Source organism: Tursiops truncatus, chromosome 2, assembly GCF_011762595.2.
Source record: "Tursiops truncatus isolate mTurTru1 chromosome 2, mTurTru1.mat.Y, whole genome shotgun sequence".
NCBI classification, from domain to species: domain Eukaryota; kingdom Metazoa; phylum Chordata; class Mammalia; order Artiodactyla; family Delphinidae; genus Tursiops; species Tursiops truncatus.
The window spans coordinates 97,666,018-97,693,273 of record NC_047035.1 but is presented as its reverse complement, the minus strand read 5'-3'; the positions used below and the strand labels follow the sequence as shown (position 1 = coordinate 97,693,273).

The window sequence follows — 27,256 nt, the reverse complement described above, 5'->3', positions numbered from 1 at the left end:
ATTAATTCAGTCCCTTAAAATGTTCCCACAGATATTTCTGTGACCCCCCCCACGCAAGATGTGTCTCACATGTACATACAAACTAGTTCATCAAATACAGTGACTACCAGTATATTTTTTCAGTTTTTTTTGAATTGCGGTAAATAAAATATAACACAAAATTTGCCATCATGATCATTTTTAAGTGTAAAGTTTCATAATGTTAAGTGTATTCATATTATTGTAAAACAGTTGTCCAGAACTTTTTCATCTTGCAAATGTGAAACTCTATATCCGTTAAAAACAACTTCCCTTTTTCCCTCCCCCAGGGTCTGGTAACCATCATCCTCCTTTTTGTTTCTATGAATTTGACTACTGTAGATACCTCAGGTAAGTGGAGTCATACAGTATATGTCTTTTTGTAATTGACTTATTTTTCTTAGCATAATGTCTTCAAGGTTCATCCATGTTGTAACATGTGACAAGATTTTCTCCATTTTGTAAGGTTGAATAATATTCCATTTTTGTATATAGCACATTTTGTTTATTCATTTATCCATCAATGGACATTTGGTTTGCTTCTACCTCGACTATTATGAATAGTGTTGCTATGAATATGGGTGTGCAAATATCTATTTGAGAGCCTGCTTTCAATTCTTTTAGATATACATCCAGAAGTGAGATTGCTAGATCATATAATAGTTCTATTTTAAATTTTTTGGTGAAGTTTCATACTGTTTTTCGTACTGGTTGCACCATTTTATAATTCCATTAACAGTGCACAAGGGTTCCAATTTCTCCACATCTTTACCAGCACTTGTTATTTTATTTTTTTATAATAGCCATTCTGACAGGCATGAGGCAATATCTCATTGGGGTTTTGATTTGCATTTCTTTAATGATTTGTGATGTTGAGCATATTTTCATATGCTTGTTGGTTAATTGTATACCATTCTTGGAGGAATAGCTATTCAAGTCCATTGCCTATTTTTATATAGGACTATTTGATTTTTTGTTGCTGAGTTATTTGAGTTCTCTGTGTATTCTGGATATTAACCGCTTATCAGATATATGTTTTGCACATATTTTGTTCCATTTCCTAGGTTTCCTTTTCACTCTGTTGATTGTGTCCTTTGGTGCACAAAATTTTTAGGTTTGATGTAGTCCCATTTGTCTATTTTTGCTTTTGATGCCTGTGCTTTTGATGTCATAGACAAGAAATTGTTGCCACATCCAATGTCATAAAACTGTGCCCATGTTTTCTTCTAGAAATTTTACAGTTTTAGGTCTTGCATTTTAGATCTTTAATTTGTTTAAATTAATTGTGATATATGGTGTAAAATATGGTTCCAATTTTGTCTTTTTCATATGTGGATATCCAGTTTTTCCAACAGCATTTGTTGAAAAGTCTGTCCTTTCCCTATGGAATGGTCTTGGCTTCCTTGTTGAAGATCATTTGACCATGTATGCAAGGGTTTATTTTGGGGCTTTCTATTCTATTTGTCCATTTCTTCTGTCTTTATGCTACTGTCGCACTGTTTTGACTACCATAGCTTTGTAATATATTTTCAAATCAGGAAGTGTGAGACTCCAACTTTGTTCTTCTTCAAAATTGTTTTGTCTATTTGGGGTCCCTTGAGATTTCACATGAATTTAATTGTTTAAATTTCTGCAAGAAATGTGGTTGGGATTTTGACAGGGATTACATTGAATTTGTAGGTTGCTTTGAGTAGTATGGACATCTTAATATTAAGTCTTCTAATCCATGAACACAGGATATCTTTCCATTTATTTGTATCTTTAATTTCTTATAGCAATGTATAGTTGTGTTCTGTGTAAAAGTTTTTAACCTCCTTAGTTAGGTTATTCCTAAGTATCTTATTCTTTTTGATGTCATTGTAAATGGAATTGTTTTGATCACCAGGATTGGTTCCAGCCCCCTTTACTGATCACACACGAAAAGCTGCTTGAGGAGGTCTTGCCACTCTTTATGCTGCAAGTGTCCATTGTGGACATGGCATTGTCTACTCCAAGCATGTTGTCTTCTTATGTCCCACCAAATACCAGTGCTTGGGGCACCAGAACGTTGCCAGTCTCTTTGCAGAAGTCAGTGAATGGTCACCTCTGCCACACTGGCCTCTAAGCCTCCAGACTGTCCTGCTTATGCCTCATCTCTCAATGTCCATTTGCTTCTGTTCCTCAGCCCTTGACCAGACTCTTACAAAGACTTTCATCAATTTTAGGACATCACTCTGTAATCTTAAGGCTCAAATCTAGTATAAGGGCTTCAGTGAGTCAGAAACACTTTGTTTACATACATATATGCATCTTTGTTTATATATATAATCTGTGCAGCTTCAGTCTAACTTAAATGGACAGGACAATATTGGGCAGTAGAGAAAGAGGTCAAGAATGCTTGTAAACCCTACCTGTTCCATGGAAATCCTAAGCCCACATAGAGTTAGTTCAGCAGATTAACAGAGCTAGCTTCAGCCTCTTGACTGAATAATTTCTGAAGTTTCTTTGCAGATTTCAACAATTTCTTGGTCAATAAGACAGTCTGGCATAAGTTGAAATGGTCATGTAAGTTTCCTGAGTGGCTTTCTGCTCTAGAAAGATGAAATCCTACAAGGGCCAACTTTACAACCCTACAAGGGCCAGCATGGGCAAGTGCCTGTTTCTAAAGTTAATGCAGGTAGAAATAATTTTCTTCAGTTGTCCTACTCCATAGCTCCCTTCTGCCAACCACACACACACTTAGTGAGTAATCCAGATTATTTTTAGGATTTACAGATATGTGTAACTTCACTGACAAGTGTCAAGATATGCACTCTTTGGCCTTTGTGTAGGTTTTCACTGTGTTGATAGGAGGCACAGTGGAAAGGGAGGGTTGTCCAAACAGAAGGAAGAACTTAAGCAAGTGCATGAAATTACGTAGTGGCTTCAGGACACAGTGGAAATGTCCTTCAGTGCTGTAAATGACTGTCAGGAAAACTTAGAGGGAAGTAGTATGTAGTTTATGACACTTGGAATAGGAGTACTTTGGAAGAATAAGCGAGGGAAAAATGTATTTCTTACCACTGACTAGTAATACAGTGAATATAGATGAGTTCTGGGATTTTCAACATTTCAGAAAGTTAGTTCTTCTTTCTCTATCTTAGCTACAGAATCAATGGATTTTCAACAGAGAGGGGCTCGATTTTTTAATGTACCCTTTATCTTTCCTTTACTCAGTGAGTGACATTTTTTTTTTTCTAAGAAACAGGTTCTCTTGCAGCTCTGTTTTCAGAGTTATTCATGCCTGCTTTCTTCAGGTGAATACAGTTTGAAAGACCAAGGTCTTAGGACAATCTCCCATTTGCCTATTATTTACCTCTCTGAATCAGACCACAAAATTCTGAATATGAAGCCCATAATTCTACCTGATAATAGAACAGAGAGTATAATATCAGATGGCAGGATTTTCTTCCACGATATTAGCCTCAAAGAGCATGTACTCGGCCACACCTTCAGTTTCACTTAACTGACTAGGGGATGAATATTCTAACTTATTTATGGTTTCAGACATCACTATTTCTTGGAGATAATAAGTTTTTAGTTTTTCAGATATGTAAAAAGTACTTGAGAGAAATATATCCTTAAATCAATTTTTTTTGGTAATTTAGGTGATGCCTTTTAAATCTTGTTTCCACTCTAGTGAAGGGCATAAAGATGATCTGAATAATTGGGAAAACACCATATTCATGGTTGAATATTTTAATATTGTAAATTTGTCATTTTCCCACAAATTAATATACCAATTAAATTCAATTCTAACTTAGAATTTTAGCAGAACTTTAAAGAACACAAAAAGCTTATTCCAAAGTTTATAAGTAAAAGGGCTTATATATAGACAATCCAAAGACTCCACCAAAAAATTGCTAGACCTAATAAACAAATTCAGTAAAGTCTCAAAATATAAAATCAACATACAAAAATCGGTTGCATTTCTATACACTGACATGAACTATTAGAAAGAGAAATAAAGAAAACAGTCCCATTTACAATAGCATCAAAACCAATAAAATATTTAGGAATAAATTCAACCAAGGAAGTGAAATATTTATACACCAAAAACTGTAAGATGCTGGTGAAAGAAATTGAAGACACAAGTGAGTGGAAAAATATCCCATATTCATGGGTCAGAAGAGTTAATGCTGTTAAAATTTTCATACTACCAAAAGCCATTTACAGATTTAATGCAATTCCTATTAAAATTCTAATGGCATTTTTCACAGAAATAGAAAAGAACAATTGTAGCAATCATTTAGAACCACAAAAGACCCTGATAGTCAAAGCAATCTTGAGAAAGAGCAAAGCTGAAGGCATCAGCTTCCTGATTTCAAACTGTTTCACAAAGTTATAGTAATCAAAACAGTATGGCATAAAAATAGACATATACCAAGGGAACAGAATTAAGAGTGCAGAAATAAACGCATACAGATATAGTCAACTAATATTTGACAGCGGAGCCAAGAATACCCAATGGTGAAAGGAAACTCTCTTTAATAAATGGTGTTGGGAAAATTGGATATTCATATGCAAAAAATGGAACTGGATCTCTATTTTACATCACTCACAGAAATTAATTCAGGGCTTCCCTGGTGGCGCAGTGGTTGAGAGTCCGCCTGCCGATGCAGGGGACACGGGTTCGTGCCCCAGTCCGGGAGGATCCCACATGCCACTGAGCGGCTGGGCCTGTGAGCCATGGCCGCTGAGCCTGCGCGTCTGGAGCCTGTGCTCCGCAATGGGAGAGGCCACAGCAATGAGAGGCCCACGTACTGCCAAAAAAAAAAAAAAAATCAAAATGAATTGAGGACTTCACATAAGACTAGAAACAATAAAACTCACAGAAGAAAACATAAGAAAAGAGCTCCTTTGATATCAGTCTTGACAATAATATTTTTGGATATGACACAACAAGCCCAGACAACAAAAGCAAAAACAAAAAGTGTGACTACATGAAATGGAAAATCTTCTGCACTGCAAAAGAACCAATCAACAAACTGAAAAAATCATCTATGGAGTGGGAGAAAATATTTGCAAACCATCCATCCGATAAGGAGTTAATCCAAAATATATAAGGAACTCATACAACTCAGTAGCCCCAAAAACTAACAATCCAATTTAAAAATGGGCAGAGGACTTGAATAGAGGGTTTTTCCAAAGAGGACATACAAATGGACAACAAGTACGTGAAATGGTGTTCAACACTACTAATCATCAGGGAAGTACAAATGAAAACCATAGGGAGATATCACCTACACCTGTTAGAACGAGAGATAACAAATGCTGGTGAGGATGTGAAGAAAAGGGAAACCTGGTACACGGTTGGTAGGAATGTAAATTGGTGCAGCCACTATGGAAAACAGCATAGAGGTTCCTCAAAAAATTAAAAATGGAACTACCATACTATTCACCAATCCTACTTCTGTGTATATAACCAAAGGAGATGAAATCACTTTATCAAAGAGGTATCTGGACTCCCATTTCATTGCAGTATTATTCACAATAGCCAAGACATGGAAACAACAGAAGTGTCCATATATATAGATTTCATCATTAAAAAAGGAGGGAAATCCTGCCATTTGCAACAACATGGTGGACCTTATGCTAAGTGAAATAAGGATGTGCTCATTTTTCTCTTTGCTAAAATGGGCAAAATTAATAGCAACAAAACAGTAATAGTATCTAATGTTTGATGAGTGCTAGGTCCAAGCAAGGTACTATGGACTTCAACATGTATAATTTCCTTGAGTTCTCAAAATAACACTTTACCATGCCCATTTTATAAAATAGTGAAGGCAGGGAAAATGTGAGACTTACCCAATGTCACATAGCTAATAAGTGGTGAGGACCAGACTTGATTCCAATCTATTTGGCTCCCAAGTCTGTGCTCTTAAACTGTATGTTACACTGCTATTTATCAAGCTAAGCTATGCTAAAGAGATAAGGATGTAAAGAGATACAAAGCGAATGTTCCCTGCCTTTCTTAGGTTGGAACAGGAAAATTCATTCATCTTTGACTAAGTAGGGAGTCACAGTCTGATATTTCTCAAAAGGCAAAACAACCTTAACCTCCCTTTCAACCTATTTCGCACTGCCCAGGGTGCAGCCTGATGCTCCAGCCAAATGGATCTTTTGTGTTCCCCACCCACATGCCGTGATTTTCCTCTTTGCACAGTTGCTCATGCCTTTGTCTAGAGTGTCCTTCCTGGTCTACAGAATTCCCTAATGCATCCTTTGAGGTCCAGGCCAAGAGTAACTGCCTCCATGAGAATTATTGCTCTTTGGATGGAATTTCCTTGAGTGTCAGATTGTATGTTTCTGCTCAGTCTTTTCTTAACTTGTAATTAGTGCAGCTCTTTGTGTCAGGAAGGAGCATGGTTGTTGAATTTAAATTGACTGTTATAAAAAAAAAACTCCAGGGAGCACTTACCTAACAGAAGAGAATATACGAGGAAGGATTAACAATGAACTTGCCTTTTTCCTGTCAACCAGCACTGTTTTAAGCAAAACCTGAGGACATATAAATGTGAAATGTTATTTCAAATGACTAGAAATTTATTTTAAACATGATTTTTCTCTTTTAGCACAAATGGTGAACTGAGTAAATTATAAACTTAAACTGTTGTAACATATTTGATTGTGAAAGAGCAGCATGTAAGGTGCCAGGAATTAATTTCTCAGGGAATGGCTTTGGAGACTGTCTTCTTTAATTACAGATTAAAGCAGACCTTGGCGGTGTCCTTTTGGATCAATATAAATACAGAGCATAAATCAATATTGTTATACTGTTACACAGTGTAGTGTAGAAATTCTTAAAAAGAAAATGAAAATTACAAATTGTCTTAAAGAAATAATGATTTTTACTTGACAATGACTCCATTGTAACCAAATTAAAAATTAGTGCTGTATAAATGCATCTGTGCTTAGATTGCCTATTTGTTCATTAGGATGTGCTCATTTTTCTCTTTGCTAAAATGGCCCAGAATTAGAAAGCGGTATATAATTCCAGTTCTGTCATTAATTAGTGGGAAATTATTTTAATTTCTTAGGTTCTAGTTTCCTTACCCTTAAGAGAGTTGGACTAGATGGCTTCAAAGATTCTCCAGTTTCTCAAACGTGTTATGATCCTCTTATAAGAAGGATCTTTGAAATTTTACTGAATCCAAAGAGTTTGAGGAAATATTAGCATATGGGAGGTATTGAGATGAGAGGAGGGAAGGTTGGTTAAAAAAAAATAAAGGGTAGAAGTGTTTATTTGCTTAGAGTAGAGAGGAAAAGCTGGTGTGGAGGGAAATGTCAACTTAACTGGTAGAGACACTGAAACTTCTACTTACATTGAATTTCATACTTTGCAAAATTGTTTCAGGTACATGTTGTGTTTGAGACCCTTGATAAGGAGTTCCCAATCTCAGAGGCAACTGGAAGCATTTCAGGTTTCTGAGAAGGATGATGTGTTTGAAATGATGCTTGAGCAATTTGGTGACTTCTTAAGGGAATATTTGTAAATCAGTTAGAGCAGTGCCTGGCATATCACAAGTGTTATGATATGTTAAAACAAAAATGGAGGTTTTTGGGAAAAGGGAAAGCCTGGCTGGGAAGCCACTGCCATCATCTTTGTCCTGGGAGAGTGAGTAAGACTTGTTTTCTGAAGATACCGAAGGTACTTGGCATTTCTCAGGCTCCCCTGGTTTCCTCTCTCTCTTAATTTTCATTAGGTGATCAAAACTTTTTTCCCCATTTCTAAGCATAATCTCAACTCGCTGGAGCTGAGCCATTTATTTATTTCTTTTTAGAATTTCTTTTTAAAAAATACAATATAGAGTACAGAGAACTGTAATAGAGAGTGCATAAAGTGCATAAGCTTTTATTTTCAAATAACATAACTTATTCGGAATAGTTTTAGTGAAAAACATGTATAGTTTGTAGAAAGGTTGGATAATAAACACATTTAACTCTGAGTCAAGTGCCTATGTTTAGTCCTTCCTTTACCATCAAATGACTTGGTATGGTATTGGACAAATCATGGGATTTTTCTGAGCCTTGGTTAACTCATTTGTGAAACAGAAATGCTAATAACTAATCTCCTATCCATGGAACTGTTATCAGTGCTTAGGACAGTGCTTGGCATAGACAAAACACTTTACAAATATTTCTTGAATGAATAAATGGACTTTAATTTAGATAACATGTGTGGATATATGTACAAATGTATAAATAAAAGTTATTTTTAATGTAAAGAATTCTCTGTATGTCAATCCTAATCCCCCAATTCATCCCACCCTCCCCTTGCCTGCCATGTCCACATGTCCATTCTCTAAATTTGCATCTCTATTCCTGCCCTGCAAATAGGTTCATCTGTACATTTTTCTAGATTCCATATATATGCGTTAATATACGATATTTGTTTTTCTCTTTCTGACTTACTTCACTCTGTATGACAGACTCTAGGTCCATCCACATCTCTACAAATGACCCAATTTAGTTCCTTTTTATGGCTGAGTAATATTCCATTGTATATATGTGCCACATCTTCTTTATCCATTCATCTGTTGATGGACATTTGGGTTGCTTCCATGTCCTGGCTATCATAAATCATGCTGCAATGAACATTGTGGTACATGTCTCTTTTTGAATTATGGTTTTCTCAGGGTATATCAAAAACAGTAATCAAAACAGTATGTACTGGCATGAAGACAGGCATATAGACTAATGGAAGAAAATAGAAAGCCCTCAAATAAATGTAAGCATATGCAATCAACTGATCTTTGACAAGGGTACCAGTATTACACAGTGGGGAGTGGATTGTCTCTTCAACAAATGGTGTTAGGAAAACTAGATTTTCATATGCAAAAGCATGAAATTAGACTCTTATTTTACACCATGTACAAAAACCAACTCAAAATAGATTAAAGACTTAAGTGTGAGACCTAAAACTGTAAAACTCTTAGAAGAAAATATAAGGGAAAAACTTCATAAAACTGGTCTTGACAGTGATTTCATGGCTATGACATCAAAAGCATAGGTAACAAAAGCTAAAATAAAGAAACAGGACTACATCAAACTAAGAAGTTTCTGCACAGGAAAAGAAATAATCAACAGAGTGAAAAGGCAACCTATGGAAAAGGAGAAAATACTTTCAAGCTATATATCTGGGGCCCTCCAATATTAAGAGGTAAGGGAGAAAGGAGAAGCCAGGAAAGGAAATTGAAAAGAAGGGAGCTGTGAGGTAGGAGGAAAATAAAGAGATTATAGTAGCATGGAAGTCATGTAAAGAAAGCATCGAGGAAGAAAGAGTGATGAACTGTGTCAAATGCTGATAAGTAAGATGAGGTCTAAGAATTACCATTTATATTTTATTTATCAACATGGAGGTGTTGGTGACCCACTTAAGAGCAGTTCTGATGGTGTGATATAGACCAAGAAGAGCTGATTGGGGTGGGTTGAAGATAGAGTTAAGAGACAGGAATTAGAGACACAAATTATAGAGCAATTCTTTGAGCATTTTTGCTGAAAAAATTGTGCAAAGAATGAAGCACTAACTTGTGGGGAAAGTGAGTCGATATAGACCTTTTTTTTTAAATGGGAAAATAATGGTATGTTTGTGTTCTGTTTGGAAAGATTCAGTAGAGATAGAAATATTGATGAGGGGGAACTTCTGGAGAAGTCCTTCAATAGGTGAATGGAGTGGTGTTTAGTGTGAAATTGGACGGGAAAGCTTTAGATAGGAATATGTTTATCTCTCTTAACACATGGAAGACAGAGCATGCAGGGTGATACTGTCAGATGGATTGATATGTTCATTAGAGTCTGAGTATTTTAGTAATCAGTAATGACAGGTCCAGCATATGACCCTGGGAGTCAGAGGTTGAGGTAGGATGAAGGACAAGGTGATGGGGAAGAGGAAGTTGAGGAACAAAGAGACCAGGGTATTTGGAAGATTGCTCATAAGTCTGTTGAAATTGCCAAAAATTAAAACAAGAGTAGAATGACAGTGAACTAAGAGCTAAAATCAGTGAGAAACAGGTGAGATTGGTCTGGGGGTTGCTGAATGACAGTAACAGTGGGGTATAAGAGGTGATATAATCTGATGACTTGAGATTCAAAGATGGAGATCTTTAGGGAGGAGTGAGGGAGAATTAAAGTGGCAATGAAGAGCAAGGATGACACCTACTGCACCCCTAGGTCCAGTGGTTTGATGGTTGTGGAAGAAAAAACAGGCTTCATTGTGAGAGCTTCATGGAAGTAGCAGCCTCATGGAAGACTGGTTTTAGTTAGAACAAGATAAAAAGTAGAGGTAGAGAGAGGGCATTTTGAGAATGACTGAATTCCAGAGAACATGGCAGACTGATTTCAGGAGTTGGGCAGGGGTGAGAAGCGGGGAGAAATAGGAGACATGTAGAGCCTTAAGGATTAGAATGTTGGCAGTAATGGGCCATCTTGGAATCTGGGGATTCTTATAATGACATATAATCAGGGATAAAGGGCTTAAGTAGATCATTGTGTGTGGATTGAAGCAAATAGCAGCAGCAAAGCTGTGAGAGTTGGGGAGTAGGGAATGCAATTATTAACACATTTTTGTTCATATTGGAACACCCTGCAGCCAAGCTAAACATGATGTAATTTATGATAAACAACTCTCACTTGCACAATAGGAGACTGTTGAAAATGCCAACTCCCTGAGGGAAAGTCACCAGTGGCTCAGCTCCCTAGCAAAATGTCAAATACTTGGCCTGATTCTAACTAGGGAAAAGCAGGAGAGCAGTGTTTCCTCTCAGTCCATTCATCCCTCAGCCAGGTTATCATTGCCTGTGATGTTAAGGCAAGAGGCGACAGGAGAAAAACAAGTTGTGTGGGTATGAGTGACCTTCCACTTTCCAGGAGAAAGGGGATCATCTCCAGGCAGTGACACTCAGCCAGGTGTGAGGTACTACCATGTGCCCAGATGGATACATTACTAATTTATTGGGAAGCCTTCCAGATTTACCAGTTTCTGTTACCTCCATGAGAAGCTTATAACAACTTTATAGCAAAAGCTGAAGGTGGAGAACTTCCTTGGGTGTGAATACTCACAAGTGTGTTGCTAGAAAGACCAAATATTAGAACTAAGCAACCTAAGTGTCCATCATCGGATGAATGGATAAAGAAGATGTGGCACATACATACAATGGAATATTACTCAGCCATAAAAAGAAACGAAATTGAGCTATTTGTAATGAGGTGGATAGACCTAGAGTCTGTCGTACAGAGTGAAGTAAGTCAGAAAGAGAAAGACAAATACCGTATGCTAACACATATATATGGAATTTAAGAAAAAAAAATGTCATGAAGAACCTAGGGGTAAGACAGGAATAAAGACACAGACCTACTAGAGAATGGAGTTGAGGATATGGGGAGGGGGAAGGGTAAGCTGGGACAAAGTGAGAGAGTGGCATGGACATATATACACTACCAAATGTAAAATAGATAGCTAGTGGGAAGCAGCCACATAGCACAGGGAGATCAGCTCGGTGCTTTGTGACCACCTAGAGGGGTGGGATAGGGAGGGGAGGGAGGGAGATGCAAGAGATATGGGAAAATATGTATATGTATAACTGATTCACTTTGTTATAAAGCAGAAACTAACACACCATTGTAAAGCAATTATACTCCAATAAAGATGTTAAAAAAAAAGAGAGAACTAAGAGGGGGCCTTAGAGATCACTAGAGATGAACTGGTTTCACAGCATCCAAAGTTTTATATTTTGTAGGGGAAACTTTATTATGTCCAATATTTAGAAATCTTATGAGGAACCACAGTATACGTAAAACAGATAAAAATAAAACTTCATTGGGTGGTTTTTGAGATGCTTCTGAATTCCTCCTGAATTTCACTTTATGAGCGCTCATGTGTACCTTTGGGGAAACTCAAGGGATTTTGTAACGCACAATTTTGACAAACATTGATCTAAATGCCTTCTCCTGGCTTGGGTTCCTTAAAAAAGCATACTCTGTGACAAGGATACAAGTGCAAGTTGTTTATTCAAGAGGTGATTCCAGAAAGTGGATTCAAAGTGAGGCCAGTTATCATAGATCGTATGGTTTGTTTCAGTCACAGGCAGCTGCACAGGGGCAGGCATAGTATAGATGGCAATTTGGATTTAACTAGTGTTGTGGTTTTGCCAGGGCAAATGTAATGACGTGAGAGAAGGGCAAGGGAGATGAAGGGATACAAAGGAATGAATTCATTGTAATTATTTACCAAAGAATAAGCTGGGTAAGGAGGGAAGAGGAGATATCAGTAGATGAGGGAGAATGAGACGTTGGTAGGATGGGTCATAGTATTGATGGAGTCGGGGTACCAGAGGGGTGTGAGCTGGAAAGGAATATGGTGGTCAGGGAGTGAGATGCATGAAATTGAGTTCACAGAGGGGCCGCAGTTATTGGTCATGACAAGGTCATTATGGACATGACCATGGGAGTGAGTGGTTGAGACAAGGTGGCGGGTAAGGTCATTTGAGGAGAGGAGCTCTAGGAACTGAAAGTCTAGGGGTGTTGGAATCATCTATTTATATATGGAAATCTCCTTGAGTTAGGACTGGAAAAATGTTGTATAGCAAAGAGAGTAGAATAAAATCTACCAATATATGTACGAGGGCATATCTGGGTGGTGAGTTATACTCACTTTAAATTTATTTCTTACACTTCATGTATTACTTTTATAATCAGAAGTAAATGATTAAAAAAGATAAATTGTTTCAGTTGGGGTTCAGTCAGGAAAACAGGAATTTTATATAATTTTATGCAGCTATTTGGGTGCATACAAATCACAATGGAGCCTGGAGGAGTGAAAGGGGATCAGCCATCAGTTTTTAATTTTGCCATGTTCCCATGGTCCAGAGTCAGAGTGCTGTTACCCGAGAGTTGGGAACCTGCAGGAAACTGCTGCTGACTTCACAGTTTCTTCACATCTTGAGATGAGTGAATGGCAGGGGACTGCACAGGGTGTTGAAAAACTTATCTGTGTAAAGCCCACGCATCTGGTGGTACTGCTGGAGGGAGAGGAAAGTGGCTTCTGCCTCCTTTGCTCCTCTCAGATCTCATGTTAATGCATCTCACAGGCAAAACGTAATGCATGTCCATCTCTCTGCAGGCAAGGAAACCTGCAAACTGCAGTTCTGGGTGACCGTCTCCTGTGATACGGTGAGAGCATAGAAGAAGAATGGGAATGAATGTTGACTGTAGAACCAGGCCAAACCAAACCAGACAGACTAAATCATATCCAGCCTAGCAAACATTGCTTCATAGAGCCAAAATACATTTCATGGCTCAGTTTGTACTGTCCCCTCTTAAGCTTGGCACTTGGCCTTTTTAACTGAACTTCTCCCTGTCTTGTGTCTCTTTCTAGCATGGATTTTTGTGACTGTAGGATCCAGCATCAATGAAAAGGTTTCTTAAAACCTGCACGTATGTATGTATGAATGTGTGTGTGTGTGTGTGTGTGTGTGTGTGTGTGTGTGTGAGTGTGTTACCTCTTAAATATTACCTAGATTAAAAGGCAGGAAGGATTAGGGTTTCATCTGAGGCAAGTTACCATTGTATCCAGTTTAAAGAATCAGAGGAGTGGAGTGAAGGGAGTGAGCAAAATGGGCCAGGGAGGTCAAGAATAGCTTTTCAAAGAAGGCAGAATTTAATTAGGGCTTGAAGGACAGGGAAAGAGAAAAAGATATGAACAGGGTGCTGGAAGACTAGAGTGCTAGTTTTGGTTCTGCACATAGCTAGTTTCTTGACCCCGGTTGTCATTAGGGCTGTTTACAAACATTGCTGCTCCCTTCCCTCTGGCTAGGCACCAGGCTTGCACTTCTCTAGCCCCTTGAAGTCAGGTGTGGCCATGTGACTTCCTTTGACAATGAAGTGTTAGTGGAAGAGGCATATACTACTTGTAGGTAGAAGCATCAACTTGCTTGTGCCTGATGCCGACGTTCCTTTTCCTCGCTGTGGTCGTCCTGCAAGCATGTGCTAAAAGGGAGCCTCTGTTACTCTGGGTCCCTGCGGGATTATGAAGAGATGTGCTGGGCAAGGAGTGTGAGAAAGAAATACACCTTTGTAGTGTTAAGCCACTGGGAATTTTGGAGCTCTTGTGTCAGTGGAATAACCCTACCCATCTTACCTATTAGGGTGACCTTGAGCAAGCCCTTTCATGTGTGGGAGCCCCAGTTTCCCACGGGTAAGATAAAAGATTTAGAATAGATTGTTTTCAAGAATTTTTCTTTTCCAGCAGCAGATTTCAAAGGAAATCCACCAGGAAACCTAAAATGTAAATGGCTCCCAACAGAGCTGGGTGTCCTCTCGGTGAAAACCACTGGATAGAGACTTCTAACATTTTGTCCATCCCTGGCATGTTTTAAGTCTCTTGGAAGGCTCATAGTCTACCAGTTCCGGTCAGCTTGGCCAGCTTCTCTCTCACTGGAGCAAATCTAACTAGTATGAATTTCAGTAGCATAAACCTGTTTTCCGGAGTTTTCCACTTCTGGGTAAGGTGAACATCATGATTCTGGTTAGAGAACAATCTGTGTGGTCTGACTTACGTAGCTTTCTGGTTTCCCCTTGATGCACTGCGGCAAAGGCAGCTAAGACGGCCTACTCCTTGGCAGGAAACCAGGCATGTGACTGACAGATGATGCTGAAGATCTGCCCCTGAATTCCATTACTGATGCTAACATGGACTCAACTGACCTCTGCAGGGGAGAGACTGAAAAGTCTTATCAGTGAGCATGACGGTGTTTCAGAAGATGGGAAAAGAACTGTTAAATAGACATAGTGCAGACTACAGAGGTACCAATGGTTTGACTGGGTGAGATGGACAATGAATTATGAACTTTTTCTAAAAGAAGGGACCTGTATGACTCCTGACGTCTCTCTCTTTCTCTCCTCATTCTCAGTGGTAAAATGATTGCTGGCTTCAGACAGACCTGGGTTTGAATCCCAAGTCGTCTACTGGTTGACCATGGGCATATACCCTAATGATTCCATCTCAGTTTCTTCTATTGTAGAATGGAATAATAACACCTTCTTGGCCAAGTGGTTGTTAGGATTGAATGAGATGAAGAATGCAAAACACGTGGCACTTGCTTCTCTCTCACTTCCACGCTCCTTATTTCCTGTTTCCTTATATTTTTAATTCAAACAGAAAGTCACAAAAATTATAATCATCCTCATCAGTTCACTCAGTCCCATGTAATTAATTTTTTTTCATCTCGATCTTTCGTTAGCACTTTTATGAATTCATCAGTTTTCCATTAGCTTTCTGAAAATGCTTAGTCATTCAGTTCAGCAGTAGAGTCAGTTACCAGAAACCTGTACTTGTCAGAGCCTTTTCCATGAAGTCCTTGAAGATGAAATCTTTTTATAGGAACATTTTTGTGACAGCAACAGAGTACAGCCAGAACTGTCTGTAAATGACAGAAGACATAAGAATGACCACGGTTAAAGATTTGATGAAAGTTCATAATAATACAATTGACAAGGAAATTTAGTTATTTCTGAGATATACATTTTAAAGTAATAACTAGAATTATGACTTATAACATTATACCAGAACATAAGATTTTTAGAAATTTCATGTAATGTTTGAAACATTTATATTAACATACTTCCATACAAATACCCCAAAGAAAGTTTAGTATTAGTTTTTTGTTTGTTTTTTTTATACTGTAGGTTCTTATTAGTCATCAATTTTATACACATCAGTGTATACACATCAATCCCAATCGCCCAATTCAGCACACCACCATCCCCAGCCCACCGCAGGTTTCCCCACTTGGTGTCCATATGTTTGTTCTCTACATCTGTGTCTCAACTTCTGCCCTGCAAACCGGTTCATCTGTACCATTTTTCTAGGTTCCACATACATGCGTTAATATACGATATTTGTTTTTCTCTTTCTGACTTACTTTACTCTGTATGAAGTCGTTAGATCCATCCACGTCTCAACAAATGACTCAGTTTCGTTCCTTTTTATGGCTGAGTAATATTCCATTGTATATATGTACCACAACTTCTTTATCCATTCGTCTGTAGATGGGCATTTAGGTTGCTTCCATGAGCTGGCTATTGTAAATAGTGCTGCAATGAATATTGGGGTGCACGTGTCTTTTTGAATTATGGTTTTCTCTGGGTATATGCCCAGTAGTGGGATTGCTGGGTCATATGGTAGTTCTATTTTTAGTTTTTTAAGGAACCTCCATGCTGTTCTCCATAGTGTCTGTATCAATTTACATTCCCACCAACAGTGCAAGAGGGTTCCCTTTTCTCCACACCCTCTCCAGCATTTGTTTGTAGATATTCTGATGATGCCCATTCTAACTGGTGTGAGGTGATACCTCATTGTAGTTTTTTTTTTTTAATATCTTGATTGGAGTATAATTGCTTTACAATGGTGTGTTAGTTTCTGCTTTATAACAAAGTGAATCAGTTATACATATACATATGTTCCCATATCTCTTCCCTCTTGTGTTTCCCTCCCTCCCATCCTCCCTATCCCACCCCTCTAGGTGGTCACAAACCACCAAGCTGATCTCCCTGTGCTATGTAGCTGCTTCCCACTAGCTATCTATTTTACGCTTGGTAGCGTATGTATGTCCATGCCACACACTCACTTTGTCACAGCTTACCCTTCTCCCTCCCCGTATCCTCAAGTGCATGCTCTAGGAGGTCTGTGTCTTTATTCCCATCTTACCACTAGGTACTTCATGACCTTTTTTTTTCTCCTTAGATTCCATATATATGTGTTAGCATACGGTATTTGTTTTTCTCTTTCTGACTTAATTCACTCTGTATGACAGACTCTAGATCCATCCACCTCACTGCAAATAACTCAATTTCATTTATTTTTATGGCTGAGTAATATGCCATTTGATATATGTGCCACATCTTCTTTATCCATTTATCCGATGATGGACACTTAGGTTGCTTCCATGTTCTGGCTATTGTAAATAGAGCTGCAATGAACATTTTGGTACATGACTCTTTTTGAATTATGGTTTTCTCAGGGTATATGCCCAGTAGTGGGATTGCTGGGTCGTATGGAGTTCTATTTTTAGTTTTTTAAGGAACCTCCATACTGTTCTCCATAGTGGCTGTATCAATTTACATTCCCACCAACAGTGAAAGAGTGTTCCCTTTTCTCCACACCCTCTCCAGCATTTATTGTTTCTAGATATTTTGACGATGGTCATTCTGACTGGTGTGAGATGATATCTCATTGTAGTTTTGATTTACATTTCTCTAATGATTAATGATGTTGAGCATTCTTTCATGTGTTTGTTGGCAATCTGTATATCTTCTTTGGAGAAATGTCTATTTAGGTCTTCTGCCCATTTTTGGATTGGGTTGTTTGTTTTTTTGTTATTGAGCTGCATGAGCTGCTTTTAAATTTGGGAGATTAATCCTTTGCTAGTTGCTTCATTTGCAAATACTTTCTCCCATTCAGAGGGTTGTCTTTTGGTCTTGTTTATGGTTTCCTTTGCTGTGCAAAAGCTTTGAAGTTTCATTAGGTCCCATTTGTTTATTTTTGTTTTTATTTCCATTTCTCTAGGAGGTGGATCAAAAGAGATCTTGCTGTGATTTATGTCAAAGAGTGTTCTTCCTATGTTTTCATCTAAGAGTTTTATAGTGTCTGGCCTTACATTTAAGTCTCAAATCCATTTTGAGTTTATTTTTGTGTATGGTGTTAGGGAGTGTTATAATTTCATTCTTTTACATGTAGCTGTCCAGTTTTCCCAGCACCACTTATTGAAGAGACTTTCTTTTCTCCATTGTATATCTTTGCCTCCTTTGTCATAGATTAGTTGACCATAGGTGCATGGGTTTATCTCTGGGCTTTCTATCTTGTTCCATTGCCCTATGTTTCTGTTTTTGTGCCAGTACCATATTGTCTTGATTACTGTAGCTTTGTAGTATAGTCTGAAGTCAGGGAGTCTGAATCCTCCAGCTCTGATTCTTTCCCTCAAGACTGCTTTGGCTATTCGGGGTCTTTTTTGTCTCCATACAAATTTTAAGATGATTTGTTCTAGTTCCGTAAAAAATGCCATTGGTAATTTGATAGGGATTGCATTGAATCTGTAGATTGCTTTGGGTAGTACAGTCATTTTCACAATATTGATTCTTCCAATCCAAGAACATGGTATATCTCTCCAACTGTTGGTATCATCTTTAATTTCTTTCATCAGTGTCTTATAGTTTTCTGCATACAGGTCTTTTTTCTCCCAAGGTAGGTTTATTCCTAGGTATTTTATTCTTTTTGTTGCAATGGTAAATGGGAGTGTTTCCATAATTTCTGTTTCAGATTTTTCATCATTAGTGTATAGGAATGTGAGAGATTTCTGTGCATTAATTTGGTATCCTGCAACTTTACCAAATTCATTGATTAGCTCTAGTAGTTTTCTGGTGGCATTTTTAGGATTCTCTATGTATAGTATCATGTCATCTGCAAACAGTGACAGTTTTACTTCTTCTTTTCCAATTTGGATTCCTTTTATTTCTTTTTCTTCTCTGATTGCTGTGGCTAGGACTTCCAAAACTATGTTGAATAATACTGGTTAGAGTGGACATCCTTGTCTCATTCCTGAACTTAGAGGAAATGCTTTCAGTTTCTCACCATTGAGAATGATGTTTGCTGTGGGTTTGTCGTATGTGGCCTTTATTATGTTGAGGTAGGTTCCCTCTATGCCCACTTTCTGGAGAGTTTTTATCATAAATGGCTGTTGAATTTTGTCAGAAGCTTTTTCTGCATCTGTTGAGATGATCATATGGTATTTTTTCTTCAGTTTGTTAATATGGTGTATCCCATTGATTGATTTGTGTTTATTGAAGTATCCTTGCATACCTGGAATAAATCCCACTTGATCGTGGTGTATGTTCCTTTTAATGTGTTCTTGGATTCTGTTTGCTAGTATTTTGTTGAGGATTTTTGCATCTATATTCATCAGTGATATTGGTCTGTAATTTTCTTTTTTTGTAGTTTCTTTGTCTGGTTTGGTATCAGGGTGATGGTGGCCTCATAGAGTGAGTTTTGGAGTGTTCCTTCCTCTGCAGTTTTTTGGAAGAGTTTGAGAAGGATGGATGTTAGCTCTTCTCTAAATGTTTGATAGAATTCACCTGTGAAGCCATCTGGTCCTGGACTTTTGTCTGTTGGAAGATTTTTAATCACAGTTTCAATTTCAGTGCTTGTGATGGGTCTGTTCATATTTTCTATTTCTTCCTGATTCAGTCTTGGCAGGTTGTGCCTTTCTAAGAATTTGTCCATTTCTTCCAGGTTGTCCATTTTATTGGCATAGAGTTGTTTGTAGTAGTCTCTTAGGATACTTTGTATTTCTTCTGTGTCTGTTGTAACTTCTCCTTTTTCATTTCTAATTTTATTGATTTGAGTCCTCTCCCTCTTTTTCTTGATGAGTCTGGCTAATGGTTTATCAATTTTGTTTATCTTCTCAAAGAACAAGCTTTTAGTTTTATTGATCTTTGCTATTGTTTTCTTTGTTTCTGTTTCATTTATTTCTGCTCTGATTTCTTTCCTTCTGCTAACTTTGGGTTTTGTTCTTCTTTCTCTAGTTTCTTTAGGTGTAAGGTTAGATTATTTACTTGAGACTTTTCTTTTTTTTTGAGGTAGGCTTGTATAGCTATAAACTTCCCTCTTAGAATTGCTTTTGCTGCATCCCATAGGTTTTGGATCGTTGTGTTTTCATTGTCATTTGTCTCTAGGTATTTTTTAATTTCCTCTTTGACATTCAGTGATCTCTTGGTTATTTAGTAATGTATTGTTTAGCCTCCATGTGTTTGTGTTTTTATGTTTTTTCCCTGCAATTCATTTCTAATCTCATAGCGTTGTGTTCAGAAAAGATGCTTGATATGATTTCAATTTTCTTAAATTTACTGAGGCTTGATTTGTGACCCAGGATGTGATCTATGCTGCAGAATGGTCCGTGCGCACTTGAGAAGAAAGTGTAATCTGCTGTTTTTGGATGGAATGTCCTATAAATATCAATTAAATCTATCTGATCTATTGTGTCATTTGAAGCTTCTGTTTCCTTATTTATTTTCATTTTGGATGATCTGTCCATTGGTGTAAGGGAGGTGTTAAAGTCCCCCACTATTATTGCGTTACTATTGATTTCCCCTTTCATGGTTGTTAGCATTTGCCTTATGTATAGAGGTGCTCCTATGTTGGGTGCATAAACATTTATAATTGTTATATCTTCTTGGATTGATCCCTTGATTATTATGTAGTGTCCTTCCTTGTCTCTTTTAACATTCTTTATTTTAAAGTCTATTTTATCTGATATGAGTATAGCCCCTCCATCTTTCTTTTGATTTCCATTTGCATGGAACATCTTTTTCCATCCTGTCACTTTCAGTCTGTATGTGTCCCTAGGTCTGAAGCGGGTCTCTTGCAGACAGCACATATATGGGTCTTGTTTTTGTATCCCTTCAGGAAGCCTGTCTTTTGGTTGGAGTATTTAATCCATTCACGTTTAAGGTAATTATCGATATGTATGGTCCTATGACCATTTTCTCAATTGTTTTGGGTTTGTTTTTATAGGGCCTTTTCTTCTCTTGTGTTTCCCACTTAGAGAAGTTCCTTTAGCATTTGTTGTAGAGATGGTTTGGTGGTGCTGAATTCTCTTAGCTTTTGCTTGCCTGTAAAGCTTTTGATTTCTCCATCAAATCTGAATGAAATCCTTGCTGGGTAGAGTAATCTTGGTTGTAGATTCTTCCCTTTCATCACTTTAAGTAGATCATGCCACTCCCTTCTGGTGTGTAGAGTTTCTGCTGAGAAATCAGCTGTTAACCTTATGGGAGTTCCCTTGTATGTTATTTTTCGTTTTTCCCTTGCTGCTTTCAATAATTTTTCTTTGTCTTTGATTCTTGCCAATTTGATTACTATGTGTCTCGGCGTGTTTCTCCTTGGGTTTATCCTGTATGGGACTCACTGTATTTCCTGGACTTGGGTGGCTATTTCCGTTCCCACGTTAGGAAAGTTTTTGACTAAAATCTCTTCAAATATTTTCTCTGGTCCTTTCTCTCTCTCGTCCTTCTGGGACCCCTATAATATGAATGTTGTTGCATTTAATGTTGTCCCAGAGGTCTTTTAGGCTATCCTCATTTGTTTCCATTCTTTTTTCTTTATTCTGTTCTGCAGCAGTGAATTCCACCATTCTGTCTTCCAGGTCACTTATCCGTTCTTCTGCCTCAGTTATTCTGCTATTGATTCCTTCTAGTGTAGCTTTCATTTCAGTTATTGTATTGTTCATCTCTGTTTGTTTGTTCTTTAATTCTTCTAGGTCTTTGTTAAACATTTCTTGTATCTTCTCGATCTTTGCCTCCATTCTTTTTACAAGGTCCTGGATCATCTTCATTATCATTATTCTGAATTCTTTTTCTGGAAAGTTGCCTATCTCCACTTCATTTAGTTGTTTATCTGGGGTTTTATCTTGTTCCTTCATCTGGTACATAGCCCTTTGCCTTTTCATCTTGTCTGTCTTTCTGTGAATGTGGTTTCTGTTCCACAGGCTGCAGGATTGTAGTTCTTGCTTCTGCTGTCTGCCCTCTGGTAGATGAGGCTATCTAGGAGGCTTGATGGGAGGGATTGGTGGTGGGTAGAGCTGGCTGTTGCTCTGGTGGGCAGAGCTCAATAAAACTTAAATCCACTTGAGTGTTGATGGGTGGGGCTGGGTTCCCTTCCTGTTGGTTGTTTGGCCTGAGGCAACCCAACACTGGAGCCTACCCGGGCTCTTTGGTGGGGCTAATGACAAACTCTGGGAGGGCTCACACCAAGGAGTACTTCCCAGAACTTCTGCTGCTGGTGTCCTTGTCCCCATGGTGAGCCATAGCTCCCCCACGCACCCTGCCTCTGCAGGAGACCCTCTAACACTAGCAGGTAGGTCTGGTTCAGACCTGCTCCTTCCCCTGGGTCCTGATGCAGGGATCACTGCTCCTTCCCCTGGGTCCTGATGCACACACTACTTTGTCTGTGCCCTCCAAGCGTGGAGTCTCTGTTTCCCCCACTCCTGTCAAAGTTCTGTAATCAATTCCCACTAGTCTTCAAAGTCTGATTCTCTAGGAATTCCTCCTCCATTGTCAGACCCCCAGGTTGGGAAGCCTGATGTGGGGCTCAGAACTTTTACTCTAGTGGGTGGACTTCTGTGGTATAAGTGTTTGCTAGTCTGTGAGTCACCCATCCACCAGTTATGGGATTTGACTTTACTGTGATTTTGCCCCTCCTACCATCTCATTGTGGCTTCTCCTTTGTCTTTGGATGTGGGGTATCTTTTTTGGTGAATTCCAGTGTCTTCCTGTCGACGACTGTCCAGCAGCTAGTTGTGATTCTGGTGTTCTCACAAGAGGGAGAGAGAGCATGTCCTTCTACTCCACAATCTTCGTTCCTCCTCTCCTGTTCCTTATAGTTTCCATCTGTTTTGCAATTCCTATGATACATCTTTCCTGTTTAACATATTGATTATGTCTTAACAAGTATCAGATGTTTACTTATTTGAAGTTCTGTGGGCATCACTTTGCACCATTATGTTCAGGGGACTTTGGAAATTTCTATCCTCAATATTTTATGAGGATGTGTGTTGAAGATCCATTTTAGCTTTTGCTAAGTACCTACTTGTATGGTGGAGATGCCTAGTTGCACTTTCTAATTAGAAGAAGGTCATGGAGTACAATCAAAACTATATACCTTAAAACTGGCTCTTAAAACTCTTCCTGTGTCCTCAGCAAGGGGAAGAAAAGTTCTCAGAGTGTCCTAAGTGGCGTTCACTCTTCATTTGCTATGGGGTAAAAGTGGCAGCCAGAAATGGTGTACAGAGATCATAAAAGGCCATAAGTTTGTGACCTGAGAGGTCACTCTGAGAGTCACATGTAAATGGGGCAGCCTGGTGGTGTAAGGAGTGGGATAGACAACAATGCAATGAAAGTGGAGTGAGATTCAGATACAGAGGGCCTGATCTTGGTCCTTGACTTCAATATGGACCTTGATAAAATTTTATAATATTGTTGGCCCTCAGTTTATTCATCTATAAAAGGAAGACATTGCCTAAGAGCAATGTTACGTGCATGAAAGAAGATAATATATGTGAAAAATACTTTGTGATCTCTGAACTACCGTCCAATGGTTAGGAGTCATGATCACCCTTTCATCTGTTACTGGGTAATACCTTACAGGGGGCAGGTATATGGGTAATACCTTACAGGGGGCCCAAGGGCCACATCCAGCAAGACGACTCATGGGCAACGTCTCTGAGGCAGGGCTGTTGACTTTGGCTCTACTGCTCTCTAATATAGTTGGCATGACTCCTGTTTGGTGACTGTGGGGCCCAAAGTACAGTACTGACGAATAACTTGATGAATGTCTTCTAGAAAATTGAAAACAGAGTTGAGACTACAATTTATACTGAGCAGATCCCTGTATCCTGGTTAGTTAGCTAGTGATAAGAGAGTGAACATGAGATTATAATTGGTATAAATACAGAGCTCTGTAGCATCATCCATGTGGATTCTTGCAGGTCTAGGGGCTTCCGGGGGACTTGTACCGGATAAAAGACAAATCTACTCACAATGGATATTGACAAGATTTGGAAAAAGAATCAGAGGTTATCATTTCCCTCAGATCTTAGACACCCATGTTTAAATCCTTTGGGCTTTGTGTTGTTTTCATCACTGGACAATGTCCCTGTCAAAGTATTTATCACTCACTTGTGGTTTTATCTGACAAACATGTATTGAGCATCTTCTGTACATAACCTGCCATGTTAGGGAGCCATGGATTTTTTTTTCCCCTCAACATTTTATTATGAAAATATTCAACCATAGAGAAAAATTGAAATAATTTTATAACTAGCAACTGGCTTATACAATTATATATCTAAATAAATCTTTTCTTCTATTTGTCCATCAGTATATATTACTGTTCCCCCTAAATTCTTGAGTATGCATATCAGAAATTATGGAGGATTTTTGAGCAGGGGTGTAATAAGATTCAAGCTGCGTGTCATGTAAATGTCTCCTATGAAAATATGGGTGTGATGGTGCTGGTCCTGGTGATTGTGCCCTTCTCACTGCCTCTGTCCTTCTCTTATTTTTAGGAGAATCAGTCATTGACTAACATGGTGGGAATGTCAGAGAGTTTCCCTAAACTGGATGGGAGAGATAAGGATGGTGCTGATCTATAGAGCATGCTTTCACACATGTACTGAAAAGACAATATTGGCATGTGATCATGTGGCATAGGACTCCTCAAAGTTTCTTGGCTTAATTTATCCATTTTCCAAAGTATGCAGTTACTTTACTAGGAATTTTATCTGTATTCTTTCTCTCTTGTTATTTTCACAATGGTCCTTTGAGTTGGCATTACTACGCCCATTTTTCCGATGTATATACCGAGTATGAGAAAATTTAAGTCATTTGCTTGAATTACTTGACTGGGAATTGGTACTACTGGATTTATACTCTAGAGACACAATGTTCTTTCCCCTTCATTGGCTGTTGCCTAAAGCTGGTACTTATTCTACCCCTTGCAAGCCACAGTGCTTCAGAAGGAAGTATTATAGAAGCAAAAGAAATCAGCAAAAATTATGTCTCTTCTAACAGACAAATTATAGGATTCCACAGTCCCATGGTAGCAATTATCCAATCTTCCTTTCAGTCTATGAACATTGGTGAGGAAAGATTTCCCTCCTGGGCAGTCTGCAGATTTGCTGTTGCTGACACAGATATGCATCTCTCTCCTGGCCTGATCTCTGCTGATCTGATTGGCCTCTGTTCACCAGCGGTATTCTTTCCCAAACGTCTAGGGCACTCACTGCCTTTCCTGATCAAACCATAAAGAGCCCTGAAGATTTTCCAACCTCATCAGGGACTACAACACTTTCCCAATGCTCATGTCTTAGTAATATCAAATCAGATTAGGAACTTGTTCCTTGAGGCCATTACTCTCAATTTATGTGTCAACTTTATTTCTTTGGTGGTAGGAGGTGGGAAGAAATAAGGAGAGCTTGTTACTTCTGAGAGATTTACATCTGCCTCTTTTTTAAAAAAAAAAATGATTAAGGACATATAAGTTTACCTTCTTTTACCATTTTTAAGTGTGCTAGGATCAATAGTGCTAAGTATTTTTGCACTGTTGTGCAACAGATCTTAAAAAGTTTTTCATTTTGCAAAATGAAAACTATGTATCCATTAAACAGCAACTCCCTATTTTTCCTACCTCCCAGCCCCTGGCAGCCTGTTTCTATGAGTAGGACTACCTTAGATACTGCATATTATATTGGATGGGCCCAAAAGTTTGTTCAGCTTTTCAGTAAGATGTTGTGGAAAAACCCAAATGAACTTTTTAGCCAACACGGTATTATACATATCATATCGTATTTTACAGAATTCATTTTTCTGTGACTGATTTCACTTAACATACTGTCTTCAAGGTTCAGCTATGTTGTAGCATATGACAGCAGCTCCTTCCTTTTTAAGGCTGAATAATATTCTGTTGTGCGTATATACCGCATTCTATTTATCCATTTATTTGTCAGTGGACACTTGGGTTGCTTCTATCCCTTGGTTATTGTGAATAATGAGACTATGGATATGGGTGTGCAAATATCTTTTTGAGATCATGCTTTCAATTCTTTTAGATAAATATCCAAAAGTGGGATTGCTGGATCATATGGTAATTCTATTTTTCCTTTTTTTGAGGAACCTCCATACTGTTTTCCACAGTGGCTGTAACATTCCCACCAACAGTGCATAAGGTGGGCTTCCCTGGTGGCGCAGTGGTTGAGAGTCCGCCTGCCGATGCAGGGGACGCGGGTTTGTGCCCCGGTCCAGGAAGATCCCACATGCCATGGAGCGGCTGGGCCCGTGAGCCATGGCCGCTGAGCCTGCGCGTCCGGAGCCTGTGCTCCGCAACGGGAGAGGCCACAGCAGTGAGAGGCCCGCGTACCGAAAAAACAAACAAACAAACAAAAAAAACAGTGCATAAGGATTCCAATTTTTCCACATCCTCACCAACACTTGTTATTTTCTGGGTTTTTTTGTTTTTAAATTTTTATTGGAGTATAGTTGATTTACAATATTGTGTTAGTTTCAGGTGTATAGCAAAGTGAATCAGTTATACATATACATATATCCACTCTTTTTTTTTTTTAGATTCTTTTCCCATATAGGTCATTGTAGAATACTGAGTAGAGTTCCCTGTGCTCTATGGTAGGTTCTTATTAGTTATCTATTTTCATTGTGGTTTTGATTTGCATTTCTCTAATTATTAGTGATGTTGAACGTTTTTTCATATGCTTGTTGATCTTTGTATAACAGCTTTGGAGAAACATCTATTCAAATCCTTTGCTCATTTTAATAGGGTTATTTGTTGTTGTTGACTTGTAGGAGTTCTTCATATATTGTGAATATTAACCCCTTATCAGGTATATTATTTGCAAATATTTTCTCCTATTCCACAGATTGCCTTTTCACGCTGTTGATTGTGTCTTTCGATCAGGTTTGCCTCTTTTTTGAAGATCAGTTTCTACAGTCAGTATCAGAAATGCTTCTCAGATTAGGACTTATTACCTACCTCTAGTATAGCACCTACTACATTTAACTATTTATCATTTAATTACAATCTTTAAAGGCAGGTACTATGTACTATTCAACTTATACTCTTAGTGCCTAGATCAGTACATGTTTATAATGAAAATGAAATAAAATTATTCTCCCTCTTGCCTCTTATGTATATATTTGGCATTTGTTTACCCAGAGACAACTCCTTCTCTATGCTGGGGCTATCAGAACAGACCACCTCATTAGTTAGGTTTGAATGGGAGGATTCCAGCAAGGTGAACTCTTAGAAACAGGAAGTGGTCACCAACCAGTTCCACTGGTGAAGCATTTTCTAAAGTCTGCATATTCTGGTGATTTGATTTCAGCTCTCCCTGGGGAATAAGGTAGTTATGGTTCAGAATTCTTTCTTTAAGTGTGACCATACTAGCAAGAGAGCTCCAGTAAATTCCTAGTTTTTCCTCATTGGGTTTTGATCATTTTTGTGGTTTCTATAGCTCCTAGAATTGGGTCAGGCATAGAGAGTACCAAGATAGTCCAGGAAGTGTAAACAGTATTGGGCAAAATACAACAGCACATTAAAAGGATCATACACCATGATCAAGTGGGGTTTATCCCAAGAATGCAAGGATTCTTCAATATACTTAAA

At 38.4% G+C, this 27,256-nt stretch overlaps 1 long non-coding RNA gene across 2 annotated transcripts in view; it reads left to right on the top strand.

The window, feature by feature from the left end:
* The window catches only part of LOC141277856 (uncharacterized), a 393,554-nt gene that overhangs the window by 86,694 nt on the left and 279,604 nt on the right, over positions 1–27,256 (top strand). Inside the window, exons 3-5 of one of the 2 annotated variants that reach the window (XR_012329719.1) lie at positions 309–369; positions 13,157–13,206; positions 13,412–13,462. This is a non-coding gene — a long non-coding RNA (uncharacterized lncRNA). Of the gene's footprint in view, positions 1–308; positions 370–13,156; positions 13,207–13,411; positions 13,463–27,256 lie in introns of those variants that run through there. The other variant, XR_012329720.1, reaches the window with a different exon arrangement.